The following is a 16358-nucleotide window of genomic DNA, read 5'->3' as shown; positions in this document are numbered from 1 at the left end:
CGATAACTATCGGTGTAGACTAACACACCGATAACTATCGGTGACTAACATAATACCACCCGATATGCATTCCGATATATATTACATGCACCCCAATATAATATGCAACCCAATCTAATATAATACCGATAATATATTAATCGGTGTCATCATTATTTATGTTTAATCGATATTCGTCTAAATACAAGATTCATTAGATAGATGAACATGAGGAAGATACATAGTATGATTAATCAATAGTTTGTCCATATGCAAATATAGAATGGCTATCAAGGATGAATTAATTGCTTGATGGTTTTATCATAGTTATCGATATGATAAATGATTGAATGAGAGACTTCATTTATCTCTCATTCAATCATTTATCTTACCGGCATTAACATAAGTTGCGACGTCATAATTCATCTTTGAGGTGCCTAACAATTTATTGTGTGGGGATCCATTTTGATTTTTGTACTTAGAAATCTGTAGTTTTAAAAGCTATTTGAGATGGGCCTGAAAATTTGTGTCATAAAGTTTTGAAAGAGCCAATCCAAGTCAATTTGAGGCTGTAGATCTGGAAAATTCACTCAAGTTTTGAAATTATAGATTCACCCTTTTTTGAATGACTTATCCAGGGATGGGATTGGTGACTTTTATCTATTATTAGTGAGTTTGTACTACCACTAGGCTCCACTGTTATCGCTAAAATTGCTGAAGCTTCTCTTAATGGAATTTCTTCTTGATCTGTGATCACTGAAATTGCATCCAATAGCTAATGTAAGGTCAATTTAGGAACTTTCTCTGGAAAATTTGAAGATGTTGAAAGCCTTTCCCTGGCTACGAAAATTGGCGAGATAAATGGTAATCATTGTTTATTCATTCCAAAATTTTACTTAAGGTGCATAATGCAATTTGTAGTGGTTTTGTTTGGTGTTGAGGGGCAGTCAAAGTTACATACAATGAATGAGGAATGACCACTTTTATTGAGAGATTACGGACACGCAAGATAAGCCACAATGGGAATTATGGGTATACAAATTCATTTGAATATGATCCAATTTGAAGTCATCAATGTTTGAAGATATCAAGCCATAAAAGATAGCATGGAATTTGGGAGGACTTTATGGACCAGTGCCAAAAACAATCATTGGTTTACGATTGCATATTCAAGATTTGAAGATAATATATATAGCTAAGTAGAGGCATTGATATTTATTGACCAAAGTAAATATTATAAATAGAGATGTTGAGTTAGAGAAGCAAAGCATACATAAACCTTTGGTGTGTGTAAGGTTGTGTTTTTTATTAAAATATATGGTATTTTAGAGTGCATGTTCAGTGATACCCGACACTCTAAGGTTCACATTGAGGGAGCACATTCCAAAATTGAGCCTCAAAGCCAAATTTGTTAACTAGCAAACTCAATGGAGGATCGAGGCATAGAAGGCTGGAGGACATTCAACAATTTCTGGTCAGTCACTAGCAACGAGGCTGTGAAATTGCATTAATGAAAAAATTATTTATGCCAAAATGACTAAAGCCAAGATCGGTTTCCAGATGGCAGCAACAACTATTTCATATCATTTGTGATCCAAGTGGCAATGATCTATAATGGTGGTTGCAAATGTGCCAATGAGGACTTGGTTCTTAAACTTTTAATGTTGTGGTTGGATGTGAATGTTCCCTATTACAATTCTTGTTGTTTGTGAATAGATGTATTTATCTCCATTCACAAGATGGTGTAAGTGATTGCAAGTGTTTGTCCCTAATCATAATTGTTGAGAGTAGATAGGTGTGTTCCTAATCATAATTGATGTTGGATAGATGTGTTTGTCCCTATCCAAACTTGATGTAAGACCTTGGATGGATACGCTAGTCCGTATCCTTGGAACCATGGGTAGATGTGTTTGTCTCTACCCTTGGATGAAAGTATAGTAAACATAGTGAGGCTAGTTCCACTACAACTTCTCACAAGTAAATGTGTATGTCCCTACTCATACCTTACGATGAACTATTGAATGGGGTCATCAAATACTATTGGTCCACTTATCCCCATTTAGAGAATGATGCAATATGAGGGTGTGTTAGGAATGTTGCAACATAGGATGCATAGAATAATTATTTGTTAGCTTTGTTATAGTTGGTTAAATAGGTTAATATATTAATGGTCCAAATGTGTTTGTATTGAGTTGCTAAAACAACTCAATATATTTAGAAAAGTTGTTTGGGGAGTTTCCTATAAAATAGCAAAAGGGAATCATATATATATGTAATATACTTGATTGAAAAAGCATGAAGCACGTATTATCTTGTGTTTAATTTTTGGTAATTTCATTTGGATCTAATCAAATTCTTAATATGATATGCCTCATTTCTTCAACTTTGATAAGATACATTTGGCATACATCTCAAAGCTTCCAGTCGAATCTAGTGAGTACATGATGTTGATGTGTATTTATGCACTATGGAACACAGAATAAAATACCAAAGGCACTCTATCCTCTCTTGATCAAAATCTCCTCGGATGCTAAATTATATGATCAACCGAGATGACTCCAAGCATTCCATTGGCAGGTCTTGACATGTAGATAGCTCAATGGTTGATCTGATTTTGCTAGAATCACAAAGGGGACTTACATTGATACTTGAATGCTTGAATGCTGCTGAAATGTGGAATTTTACTTAGCTGAAAAAAAGATAAAAAGAGATTGAGGGATAGGAAGCTAGTCTAATCCTAGAATGTAAGAAACTATGAATGACTTAGTGAAATTCAACTAGACTTTGCTTTGCCATGCAAAGCTACAACTCCATAAAGTTTAGTGTGATCTCCTAAGGTATGTGTATGATGTTCAAATCACTACCAAGGAGACGATGCATATTAATGAGCGAGTAGCAATTGAAGTTCAACTTATAAAGAGTTTAGTCGACCACGCAAGATACTTTACAATCAACGAAATGCTAATAGTGTAAACATAAGAATTTCACCATTAGCCATTCACAATAGCTTCCATACATTTACTTATCACCATCTAACATGAGGATCCAACAAGAAACCATGCAATTATGTAGAAGAAACAACGCATTCCACCATATCTTCAACAAAAACCATGTTTATCTACAAGCTTGGAAACAATTTGTGCCTTGTCCTATCCTAACTTCTACTTTAACTTCTAATTCCTGATTGTTGTCTATTCTTCCACTATTTTCTATTAACCTTTACAATGAAAGATTTGAGCCTTTAATAATGCTCTCAATACAATTCAATGGCTCATATTGATCCTCCAATCAATGGCCGAGATTTACTAAGCAAAACCCCAATTAGGGTTTGTTACAATAAACTCCATTCTAGCCAATGAAATGATTACATAGAATTGGACACATGTCCATCTTTGAATGTGAACCAATGAAATATGAGGTTAGGTATCTTGAAGGTTGTGCATCCATAAGGTGAGTCAAGTGCATTGTATTTGGACATCTTGACTTGGAACCCCCTGATTGGTAGAATGATGATTAGGATGCCACTTCAACTTGCATTGTGGACTTGTTACCTCATCACAAGTAAATGTTGATGCCTCAAGCAATATCTCTTAATACTCAACATCTCCAAGCCCAACATGGTGCGACGATGATCATATTCCCAAATTGCAACCTCCTTGGGGATTAAGCCTTCTAACTTTGATTAACTCTTCTGGAACTATCTCCTTGATCCCTATATACATTTTTGCATCCTAGCTTGGGAATTCCTTCTTTGTGTACTACATTTCACTCCTCATACTTGTATTGATCCTGAATCCTCTCATATTGAAGCCTTTGTCTTGGACTACTTGCTTGTTATACTGTCAATGTTTCATGGATTTTCAGAGGAAATCCAAGACAATAACAAAGTTCCCTTAATTTTTATTTCAATACCTTGGTGTTGTAAGCTCCTCATGTTGCGGTTATTGGGATACTTGGAGTCCGCAATCTTTACAATATCTTGAATCTTCATCCACGGCTTTGAAGTGCTCTTGGTTGAGTCCTTCATTTGATTCATGTCCTTGGATCACTTGATCTCCAACTCAAGTTGTGGAATGTGTCTGAATGTTTCGCTGCTGAAAGTTATGAAGGTGCAAGGGATATATGAACTTGCCGATGAAGTCTTCCTCTTGTGATAGTCATATCTTTGAGGTTGAGGTGCTTGAGTCCTTGACGTGATTGAAATTTTGTTGTTCTTGTAGCCATCTGCTTCCATTCATTTTTTTTTTTAACATGTTGATCTCTCTCATGTTGTGAAGTTTTTTGCATTGCTTGGAACTTGACCTCAATCCTTTTACAATATTGAGTCCTTGAACATCTTGATGTTGTCTTTCCTTTTGCAATGTGATCTTCTCCTAGCTGGTATAAGCGCGATCTCCCTTTTTCTCATTGAAGCCCTAACTTCCTCACGTTGCAATGCTTGACTGTGTTGCCCTTGCTCTTGAACCTTGATGTGGTGAAATCCCTCCTTGAAGTGCCCTTCTAATCCTTCTATAATCGGACCTGCCCCTTTTCTTTTACCTGCAAAACAAACAAGAGGGTGTCAAATACATATAATGCACACTAATTTCACTTATCTCTTATCTCTATGTGCTCTAATTTGTTTGATCAAGCGATGTAGTTAGGTCTTATTGAAGTCCCTGACGTCTTATTTTCATGCTTTTAGGACTTGACTTCTAAGCTTTTAGCCATTTCATGGTCTGAATTTTGATCTGATTCCTTATCCTTGCTGGGTGCAAATGAGGTCAGAGCTTGCACAAAGGGGAGCAAATTTCTTACCTCTGATTGCACAACTTTCGGGTGCAAATCCTATATTTGATTACACAAAGGATTATAGAATTTTCTTGCTTATTTACACAATTTCTTCAAAGAGGGTGGAGCGCGTTATTGTTAACGTTTTATCAACACAGAAATCTGAAACAAAATACACAGAATTTATCCTGGGAAAACCCTCCACTTGAGGGTGAAAAACCCAGCCCACTCAAAAATGAACTTTATTATATCTCTGAAAATGAATACAACTGTTGATAGTTTCAGATTACTATCAATCTCAATAAGATAAGTTTGATTCTCCACAAATCAATCTTGACAATGAAGTCAAATGATACATCTCTTATACATTCTATAAACCTTCATAAGTCTGAAAATTCAGAACACAGAAAACATATAATATATCTGATCTGACAAACTACATACACAATATTCTCAACTTGCTACAGACAAACGAGAGAAGCCAGCAATATATATCTATCTGCCGTAGAAGAAGAACTGTCAAGATAGGAGTGCAATATAAATAATATATCAAGTGGCATACGAAATAGTCTCCACGATGAGAGATGAGAAGTCACCGACAGCCACATAGGAACAGTTACATCACCGACAGTCACATGAGCATAGACGAACAGCCAACATAGCATTAGAAAATACAACAGAGGAAATACGAAAGAAAACGGTAGTCACCAAGGTGGAACAAGATGAATAATAGTAACGGTAGCCACAAGAAGATGCCAGGTCACATACTCCCAGTCATCACAATCGTATAACCAAGATGAGATACACCAACACGGACATAGAAGTGCAGTATACTTCGAGCACAATTACCCAACAGCAAACAAGGAAACACGAAGTGCAAATAGAAACGGAGACGGTAATAATAGATCTCTATCGCAGCTATTTTCTTCAACAGTTATCACCATGCATCCACGCAACCATCATACTAGAGTGTAATCTTGATAGTCATTTGCACAAATTTGAGTTACTAAGGCGCATTTTCTACCCTTGTTTGCACAACTTGGAGGGCGGTCTTTTGAGATTCAATTGCACAATGCCCCCTTGCTAAGGTGGCTTTTAGACCTTCATTTGCACCTCTTTGGTGGAGTAGTATTTTGATGTTCAATTACACAAAACTTGGTTGGGCGGCTTTTATAGGGTTGTTTGCACAAATCACTCTTGCGTATGCAGCTTTCATGCCTCCATTTACACAAAAATTTCCTGCTTGGGCGGCATTTTGTGGTTTGATTGCACAACCTTGTTTGTTAAAGCGGCTCTTCACGGTCCATTCGCACTAAGTTGAGCGGCTTTTTGGGGCTCATTTGCACAAATCATTCTTGGTGGAGCGGGTTTCATGCTTCCATTTGCACAATGCAGTTTTAATTAAGATGGATTTTCATGAGTGAATTGCACAAACCAAGTTGCTTGGGCGGCATTTTGAGGCTCATTTGCACAAACCATTTTACTAAGGCAACATTTGGAGTCTCATTTGCACAAAGTTGGGCATCAAAATTAAGTTGATTTGTACAAGTTAGAAATCATTCATTAAGAGGATCATTTTGATGTTTCTCTCCTTCAAGTCATCCCTTTCTTAGGTGCATTTTCACCTCTCATTTGCACAAATTTTCTCTTGGTAAGCAAGCTAGTATGATGACCAAAACTTCAGCAAAAATTTGAATTGATCAATTTTCGTTTTTGCACCCCAATTCATCAACCTTGATCACTTATCTAACATTGCCCTAGGTTATCTCATGGTTCTTGCCTCTCTAGCATGGGCACATTTCTAGGGTCCATTCGCACAAATATCGCTTGATGAGCAAGCCAATGCCAAGACCATGTCTTAAACAAAATTTTGCCAGTCAAATTTTCACCTCCAAAACTTTGATAAGCCGAATGTTTTCACACTTCATCATTTGGATATTTCTCATCATTGAAAGCCATTCTTGACAGCATTTGCAACTTTGCAACCTTGATATCACCTAGCAACCTGACCTCAACTCCTTATCTATGACTATCAGAACCAACCTCGACTCAAAGACCCTAGGGACATCTATCTCAAGTCTAGTGTTTACAAAGTCACCTGTTCTTCTGGCATTCCCTATATAGGTGAAACCGGTCGCTCTTTCAAAACCAAATTGAAAGAGCACAATGCTGACATTAGACATGAGCATGCTCTCAAATCAGTCCTTGCTGACCACTCTACCTCCACCAAGCACCAAATTTGCCTAGAAGATACCCAAATCTTGTCTAAAGAAGATAACCTATTCAAGAGAAAACTCAGGGAAGCAATTAAAATTCACAACCACCCTTCTAATCTTAATAGAGATGAAGGTTGGAACCTTAGTTATTTCTCTTTTTGTAGCTTTTTAGTCTTTTAGTGTTAATGCATTAGTAGCTTCTGCAAGATAAGACTTCTCTAACCCGTTAATCTCCTTTATTCTGTTATGGTTTATTCATCTATGCTATTAGATTATCTGATTTATGCTTTCCGAACTGAATATGTTTATCAGATTGTAACATTGATCATGATTATGATATTGGCATTGGATAAAGATGGATTAGATCGATGACTTGCTTAACATAGTTAAGCGTCAATCTAAATGCTATCGGGCTAATAACCCGATAGCATATTAATGTCGATCCATTTATGAATCGGCATTAATATGCTATCGGGGTATTAACCCGATAGCATATGTAATGCTATTTGTTATTGGGTTTAGTTCATACCGATAAACATTTATAATCGGGCCATTAACAAAGCATCAAAACTAACACTGTTTCAACCGAGTGATTAAGTATTAAATGTTAGTTACCAAACATAACCGAAATCGGGATGTGCAATATGGAAAGACACCGATCAATAGGTGCCTTGATCGGTCATGTCTAAAAGACATGACCGGTCAAGACATCTATTGACCTGTCTTCTAGAACATATAAAGCCCGACATGAATCATTTGGAGAAGACATATAAAAATATTAATGATCTCTCTCCTTCAGCCTGCAACAAAACAATCAGATTATCAGACAATATAATCATATAAATTCTCACATATATAATTTGTTCTTTTATTGCAATTGAATAAAACTTTCCATTTAGATGGGTTGTCTCTATCAAGACAATAATAATCGGATATGATATCATCAATAATACCTTATTAATGATATCATTAACAAGGTATTATGTATGGTATCTTTCTCTTATTAATGTTGTCATTTGGTTATTTTTTTCTTCCCCTTTTTAAATGTTTTTTATTTTGGTCTTTCATCTTTTAGCCTTTCATCATTCTTGCCTCTTCTTTCCTTTTTATTATTTCGTTATTATTTATTTATTCTTATTTATTATCATTATTATTCTTTTTATTGTTTTCCTCTTTATTATTTTATTGTAGTCTTTTTTTCTCTTTTCCTTCCTCTCCATTGATGGTCAATTTTCTTCTTAATTTTCTTTATTTTTTGTCTTTATCATTCTCTACACCTTGAACTGTGTGCACACTTCCCAATGCTACCCCTATCTAGTCTTTTATTTCAGTCTTGATCTACAATCTATCATTTTTACTCTTTCACCTGTTCTCTTTCATCCTGATGATGGTTCACGGAGTGACACGAAATGTTGATGCAAAAATTTTCACACAGTTGAATAAAGAAACATATCACAATCAACAGCATGAATTGGGGAAATTTGATAAATTTAACTAAGAAACAAAAAAGCAAAACACGAAAGCAAAGCAAAATGTAGGGGTCCCCATTTGCAATGGGGTGATGTGTGAAAAAGTCACAACACATGCTGAGGAACCAAAATAAAATATCATAATTTCATTGGTTGTGGTCTTAGTGTCTGTTGTCACAAAATTTTGCACCCTCGCTGAGCCATCAACTCAGCAACCTTGTGAAACATGGAAACAACCCCGAAGTGTGGGACCTCGCAAGGGGGTTGAATCTCCAAAGAAGGTTGCTTCCTTCTCAATCCAAGTAAAAGTGTTGAACCAACGCAACACTCCAAATTCTACTTCTAAACCTATCCTAACAGCTTGCAGAGGAAAAGGGAAGAGAGAAATGCTAAAGTGAAAGGAGGTGATGCACCAAGATAAGAGATGTTTCTCTCCCCACCCAGAAATGACACAAAGAATCAATCGAAATACCCAGGAGATGCACAAACTTAAATTGCATGAATGACCCCAAATGCACGTATGGAGGTTAGAATTTGTTGAATATCGAAGAGGAGAAGTTTTCCACAAGTCACACGCAAAAAAAAGTTAACACAGCATATACGTAAGAGAAGGCCACAAAACATGCACTTACAATGAAGGTAAGAAAACATACACAACATGCATAAGTGGAAGGAAGGCAAGAATGATCATTCAATTCATTCTAAGGCCAATGGCCACACTTACAGTTGCAGAAATGCAAGAAATATGCAGGTCTTCATGAGAAGTGAAAGAGCAAAGAATAGCTCAAGCCAACAGGGAGACAACCCTTTACAATGAGGCTTAAAAGCCTATATATAGCAAACCAGTTGCAGAGATGAGACCAATGGTCAAGGAAGAGAAGCCTTGACCCTTGTGTGTGCAAAGGAATGTCAGTCAAGGAGAGCAAGGAAGTGCACAGACCTAACATGGTGTGCGTGTAAGCAACCTAGCCATACCTTGACAAGGCAATCCCAAGAAGAAAAGAACTTCTAGAAGGTGGATTGCCTGACATTCCAAAGTCAAAGCATGCAGGCCTGACATGAAGGCCATCAAGTAACCATAAATAAGCATGGCCATGTACTCCACTTGATGGCCATCTTGCAAAAACATTAAATGTGCCCCTGTAGCTCTATGAATGAAATTGTGCAAGTCGCAAGATTTGGTGGAGCATTAAGAGCTTTGAGTGTTGATCACACCATCTAGAAGTGTCGCAAGTCGGAAGTCGAAAAACTGGGATTCCGGATTTTCGGGTTCATGAAAGGAAGAATTGGAAAACACGGGATTCCAGGATCATGAAGGGAAGAATTGGGAAACCTAGGATTACGGGTATCCGGGTTCATGAAGCGAAGAATTGTGAAACCTGGTATTCGAGGTCTTCGGGTTCATGAAGAGAAGAATTGGGAAACCTAGGATTTCAGGTTTCCGATTTCATGAAGGGAAGAATTGGGAAACCTGGGATTCGAGGTTTTTGGGTTCCTGAAGGGAAGAATTGGAAAACCTAGGATTTCGGGTTTCCGGGTTCACAAAGGGAAGAATTGGGAAACCTGGGATTTTGGGTTTCCAGGTTCATGAAAGGAAGAATTGGGAAACATGGGATTTCGGGTTTCCGGGTTCATGAAGGGACAAATTGGGAAACCTGGGATTCCAGGTTTCCGGGTCTTGGGAACTTGCCTCCCAAGAAGACAACACTTAATACTTCATGACCATTGGCCCTATCATTGATCAACTGGGGCAGCGTTGGTCAATGGAACATATCTTTGATCGGTTCATTGATGGACCAAGGGCATCATAAAATGACAAGTGTCAAACAGTGAAAATTTTTGCTTCATCTCTGCTAGTAGATCTGCCAGTACTTTTTCTTTGGCAGATCACTCTTGCTGGATTTTATGCATAAATTAATCACATCTTTCTTTTGCAAAGGACTTTCCCATAAAGATGACATTTACCATATGGGCATATTATATCTGTTAGGCTATTCTCCATAAAAATATCAAGGGACCTTCCATATATGGATTTTGTTCCACAATTTGCGAATCTAACTTCACATATTACAATTTTTTGGAGGAATTGTTGGTTCTCATCTAGACTTGTTAAAACCAGTGTAGCGCAGGAATGTCTCTTGTCTCCAACATCCCCATTTGTAACATTTCTGGTACTTGGAACCTATGAGAAGTATTAATAATGGAATTGTTGACCTTCGATTGCTATTGTTTGTGATTCAAATGGTTATTGACTAAAATATTGAAGAGTAATTGATTAACATGCAAAATAAGGTGGCTTGCATTTGATGAAAAATATTAGATTTAGTTACAAATGAATGTAGAAATAAAAATACGATGAAGAATTAGATGTTTTAGGGTTTGTTATATGTAGGGTGAGTTCACAATAATGGTTCCCACTTTCACCCACGAAGGAAAAATGCAGTGGTGGGAAAACAATTTGAAGGGTGTTCATTCAAACTGGGGGTGTTCGAACGAACTACCCTTTGGGGTTTGAGAGAACCCCCCACTTCGCTCGAAACCCTCCCTTTTGAGTGAACCCCTTTAACCATTTTTTTGTTGATTTTTAGTTATTTTGGGGGGTTAATTCCAGCCCCCCTTCATTCGAACCCCCCTTCGTTCGAAGGTATTTAGGGGGGTTCGTTCAAACCCCCTTTTTTGCACTTCTTTGAAACTTTCTATAGATTTCTGCAGAATTTTGGCCTTCAAACCTCTGGTTGAAGGCTCAAATGGAACGATCTTGATAACCCAAAATGTAGGGTGGTAGTCCTCGAAGCAAGCTTTCCAACAACTATAATTTTATTACATTGTGAGTTTATTATGATCTTGTTTTTTAAATTTTACCAAATATAGGTTTTTAACTGAACATGAACTTCTTTGTTCAACGCATTGGGAAAAATAGTAAACTAATTCAAAAAAAATCTGAAAAATATCTATGCACTAGGAATTGACGTCTTCTTTCTAACAAAAAAATGAATTTCGATATATATAGAACAAGTTATGTGTTCAAACGTACACCTCTGTCTAAATTATAATTAGTCCGACTTTAAAACTTATAAAATGAAAAAGATTCAACATATCACTATCAAACCAATTGCATGCACTGGGTATTGATGTTACAAACCAAAATTCGAAAGAATTGAGTTTTTATCATTTATAGAAAAAAAGCTATGCGTTTCGGGATGCACGTCACTCTTAAAAAATAATGTTTGTTGTAAAAAACTACTTTTCGAGGGAGATGGAAAAATCAACACAATTTTCTTCGAAAAAATTTGGGAAAAAAATATTTAGAATCTACAGACAAGATGTTACAAATCACTAGTTTACATCATCTTCAAATTCTTAACAGTTTAAAAGTTATAGGTGTTGGAAAGTGAAGGTTTTTTTCAAAATGTTCATCTAAGTGGCAAAGTTGGTCAAAAAGTGGGAACCAATATTGTGAGTTCAATGGCGAATTCAGCTCTTCGAAGGAACAGATTTTGCCTTGTATCCACAAACTTACTATCCTCGCCTTGTCTAAAAAGATGCTCCAAGGCTCTGGATACATCTTCTATTGCCACCCCACAGTGATATGGAAAAAAGCTGGCCACTTAAAAGATAATTCTAGTGAAAATATAGCAAGTACATTGTTGATGGCGAGGTTTGCACTTCTGTCAACATAGAATAGAATGCACAGAGTCTATCCTATTATCTCTTGAATAAGGAAATCTTGTATGCCTTCTGTATAATGAAGTACAAACAGTGTGCCATGAGAAAGCTCCTTGTATTATCTTTATAATGAAGTACAAACATTTACAAGAAGGCAATAAATGATTTACAAGCACTCTTGAATGATGCAATTGGAATATATAAGTTATCAAATATCAGTGGCAATCCCCATAAAGAATTGCATAACAAATGAAAGGGAGTAATAAAGGCAATTGTGAAATAAAACTATAATTCACTTATATTAAATTAATAAAGATTAATTTTTAAAGTCTTAAAGTAATTAAGATTTATAGACAACAATGCATGAAGAAGTTGTCTTAAAAGAAAGTGATTATATAAGGCAAACACATATGGAACATAAACAAAGACATATTGCCAACCACGTAAGCAATGACCTGGCAGAATCCAAAACTAACTAAGGCCACATGTAGATGGAAATGAATGAGGACCGGTCAAAGAATATGTAAGAAGCAAACGACACAGAGCGATTATATGGTTCCTTCGACGTACAACAAAGCCCCAAGTATGGAGCATTAGACGTCGAGGAGCTTAGTAGAAGAATGCCGGTTTTACAGTAGCAACCCCCATCTTAGTAGATAATTTGCCTCGACATCCACCATCGCACAATGTAGTAAGAGTCAGCGATTAGTATTATTAAGAAGTTAAAGAATTGATAATCGGGTATTGAGAATCGATAGAAAGTAAAAACAAAGATCCGACTTCCTTGCCAAAAAGATATCGCTCAAGATATCAAGCATGGATAGACATATTTATGATATAGAGATGTTACAAAGGATGACTAGCCGACCACATTAAGGAAGGAGGTTGACATCACTGATACGTATTGCTGGAAAATATACGTCTAAGAGAACCACAGCTATATCCTCAAAGGATGAAATAAGAAATAAGATATCCCCTAATCCTCAATAGAACGGGAAATATCTTGCTTATATATCTCCAAACTGGAAGAATCATACCCTTTGGTAATGATGAGATACATCCCTTCATTCTCACGCTTCTTCAAGATGATTACATATTATATTAATAACAATTGCTAACCGTTGTATACCAATCAAGCCATTTCATTAGTATGCTAATCGCTTAGTCTTCTTTACTAAATCGATAACCTTAATTGATATTAGTAATGCTCCTTTTGTCATATTATCATCGACATAGATTGTTGATTACTGGGCAATATCGATGTCAACTAGGAATATCTTGTTTGGACAATCAAAAGGTGTAATGTCCCCTTATGAAATTAGGGAACAATTGTCTAGCGCAGTAATTCCAAAGAACCTTCTTTCTATTTAAGTTCAATTACAATAAACTTCTTTCGAAAATAGGCTATAATGACACTTAGAATAATACTAATTGATGTTGCTTAAGAATGACAGCTCATGATTTGCAATTGATATTACTTATACTAGAATGAAATGAGAATCGATATGAGAAGCAATGATAAATGATGTTTAATGTCGATTGCTTGCCAGAATTATCTTGTTTATTATGGTAAGTTAAAGGTGCTCTGGTTTCTAGTGTCAATTATTGACTATACTTAGGATACCTCAGTATTGATATGATTTTCTAGTAATAACAAAAGGGGGCTTACACATTTGACATGTTGGCCTGCATCTAATACAACATTCTGATTGATGCTTCACTTCTCAAACTAGTTAAAATAAAGAGCAAAAGGATGGGGTTCAAAGAATCTAAGGCCAATGATAGTAATGGTTGGTGTTGTGGATAGACAAATTTCACATAAGACCGATTCATGCTTAACCTAAGATAAACTCACAATGCCACAGAAACAATGCAATTGTCAAAGGAAAATGAAAGGATTTTCAAACCATGAACATACATTAAGTACCCAATTCTAGCGCAACTTAGATGAGCATTCACATCTGAACTAACAACAGTAAAAGGCTTAGGCTAACCATGCACAGAGACTTACAGTCAGAAAGTCTCCAATGGTATGAACCAGAAATCGATCGAATACCCTCACAATTCACCATTAGACTCGCTGGACTTCAACTAATTTGATGAAAAAGAACCATGCAAACAAGGGAAGGCAAATGGCAAAACACCATGCTTCAATGCTTTATTCATTTGCTTCAATTGTACTTACAACAATTTTTGCTCAACAAGTCCTACTTTATTCTAATCCTAGCCCTTAGTCTAACTTCTACTTTCTAATATCTACCTTCTAATTGTCTATTTTCTAACCTCCTACAATGTGAGAGGCACTGGCCTTTTATAGATTTCACATTTTGAATCAATGGCCAAGATTCAATCCATTCAATGACCCAAATTTGGCCTCTAGAAACCCTAGCAGCTTTAGTTACTGGTCTAAACAGCTTCCAACCACTTTTCAACTACTTTCCAACTGCTCCTACTACAAGACAAAATGATAGCTTGGCATAATAACAAGTTTTGTCACAAAAGACAAAATTGGTAGCTAGGTAAATAACTGACTTTTGGCTCCTTGTTGAATTGCATTAAATTGGGCCCAAAAGTTGTTATTTTACAAGAAGTTAATTGCTATTATAATAAATCATCTTCTAGTCATCTCTAGCTGTTCCATATCACTGTTTTCCTGTAGCATTTTGTAGTCTATCACTGTCTTCTAGAGTTTTGGACATAACATCATCTAGCTTTCTACATTGTGGTAGTGGTCCTTTATCCTCGTACTTTGTCTTTGGTGATCCTCTAGCTTTATCATGATCATATGTTCAATTGGTGCATTGGATTCTCCATCCTTTGGCTCTGTTGGTGGTCTCTATCTCTTTCTTCCTTTCATCTTTCCAACTCCTTTTGGTTGTCATCCATCCTGCATAGACAAGCAATTTCAAGGATCAATCACATTTACACGGGACTCAGCCATTCATCACTCTCACCTTGACTACAATCACATTCATTGGAAATTTGCCCCTTGCAATGTAAATTCAACATTTTAGCCTCATTGAACATCATTTTGAAGTCATGTCCCATAAACTAAGACCTAGGAAGGTCACTTTGGCCTTGGGAAAGTAATCAAGAACTAAGACCTAGGACCAAACTCAGCACTAAGAAGAGTTTCAGGATTAAGGAAAAAATTTGGTGCCATGACATGTTTCAAGATTTGAACCCTGCTCTAATTTTGACTGCAAAGTACAAAATTAGGAGAAAATTTGGTGCTATGATGAGTTTTGGGAATTGTCTCTTGTTCCCTTTTTAACTGCAAAATCAGCACTTAGGAGCAAACTCGGTGAAAATTCAGTATTAGGAAGGTGTTTGGGATTAACAACAATTCCTACTTGGGCTGCAATCACCAAATTTGGTGAGTTCTGATCTGAATTTAGGTGTTTGGAAAGGTTTTTGGAGTAGGCTTATTCCACTTTTGAAAGCAATCACTGAGTTCGGAGGATGCTGGGGACCAAACTCAGGGTCAGGAAAGATTTTAGGAATAAGAGCTAATTCCTAATTTGGGTGCAAATACCACATTTCTGAAAGTAACTTGGTGCAATGCTTGTTTGTGTTTATGACTCTTTTCTAAACACTTTGACACCTCTCACAAACCTTGAATGGATTAACTCAGAGCTGCCTTAAGCATGAAATGCCATGGGGAAGGTTAGGTTCCAAGATTGGATCCAATCCATATCTTCAGTTTCACCTGCAAACTCAGTCTCAGGAGAGCTTTTTGGATTAGTGCCTATTCCCATTTTGAATGAAAAATCCATGTTTGGAGAAGGTTGGGGAATAATTAGGTACTAGGAAACTTTTTTGGAATAGGCTTAATCCCATTTTCAATGCAAGTACCGAATTTGAGGAAAATTGCTCCAAAACTCGGTGTAAGGAAGGCTTTTAGGAACAAGGTCTTATTCCAACTTTGTATCCTACCACCAAATTTGTTCCTTGAGACTTGAACAAAGCAGAATTAGGATCCCCTTTTGAACCAAGTTTGGTCCCTCTTGCATGGTAAAAATCAGAAAACTTAGACCTTGGACTCGGGTTCACGAAGGTTTTTGGGATTAAGCCTTAATCCTATTTTCAATGCAACCACCGAGTTTCAGATTGAAGTGGCATGTTTAGGCAAGAAGTTTGGTAGTAGGAACACATTTGTGATTAAAGTCCTACTCTGATTTTCTGTCCCAGCACCGAATTTGGGAAGAAATATTGCCTTTGCAGATTTTGAGATTTCCAGGGTTCTTCTTAATACCGA

The 16358-nt window shown here is 36.6% G+C and overlaps 1 protein-coding gene across 1 annotated transcript in view; it reads right to left on the bottom strand.

Annotated features, from left to right (window-relative positions):
- The window catches only part of LOC131036101 (uncharacterized), a 289939-nt gene that overhangs the window by 151081 nt on the left and 122500 nt on the right, over positions 1-16358 (bottom strand). The window lies entirely within an intron of this gene.

The sequence above is a fragment of the Cryptomeria japonica genome, chromosome 4 (genome assembly GCF_030272615.1).
Source record: "Cryptomeria japonica chromosome 4, Sugi_1.0, whole genome shotgun sequence".
NCBI lineage: Eukaryota > Viridiplantae > Streptophyta > Pinopsida > Cupressales > Cupressaceae > Cryptomeria > Cryptomeria japonica.
The sequence above is the reverse complement of the archived record's forward strand: the minus strand, read 5'-3'. Positions and strand labels throughout refer to the sequence as shown.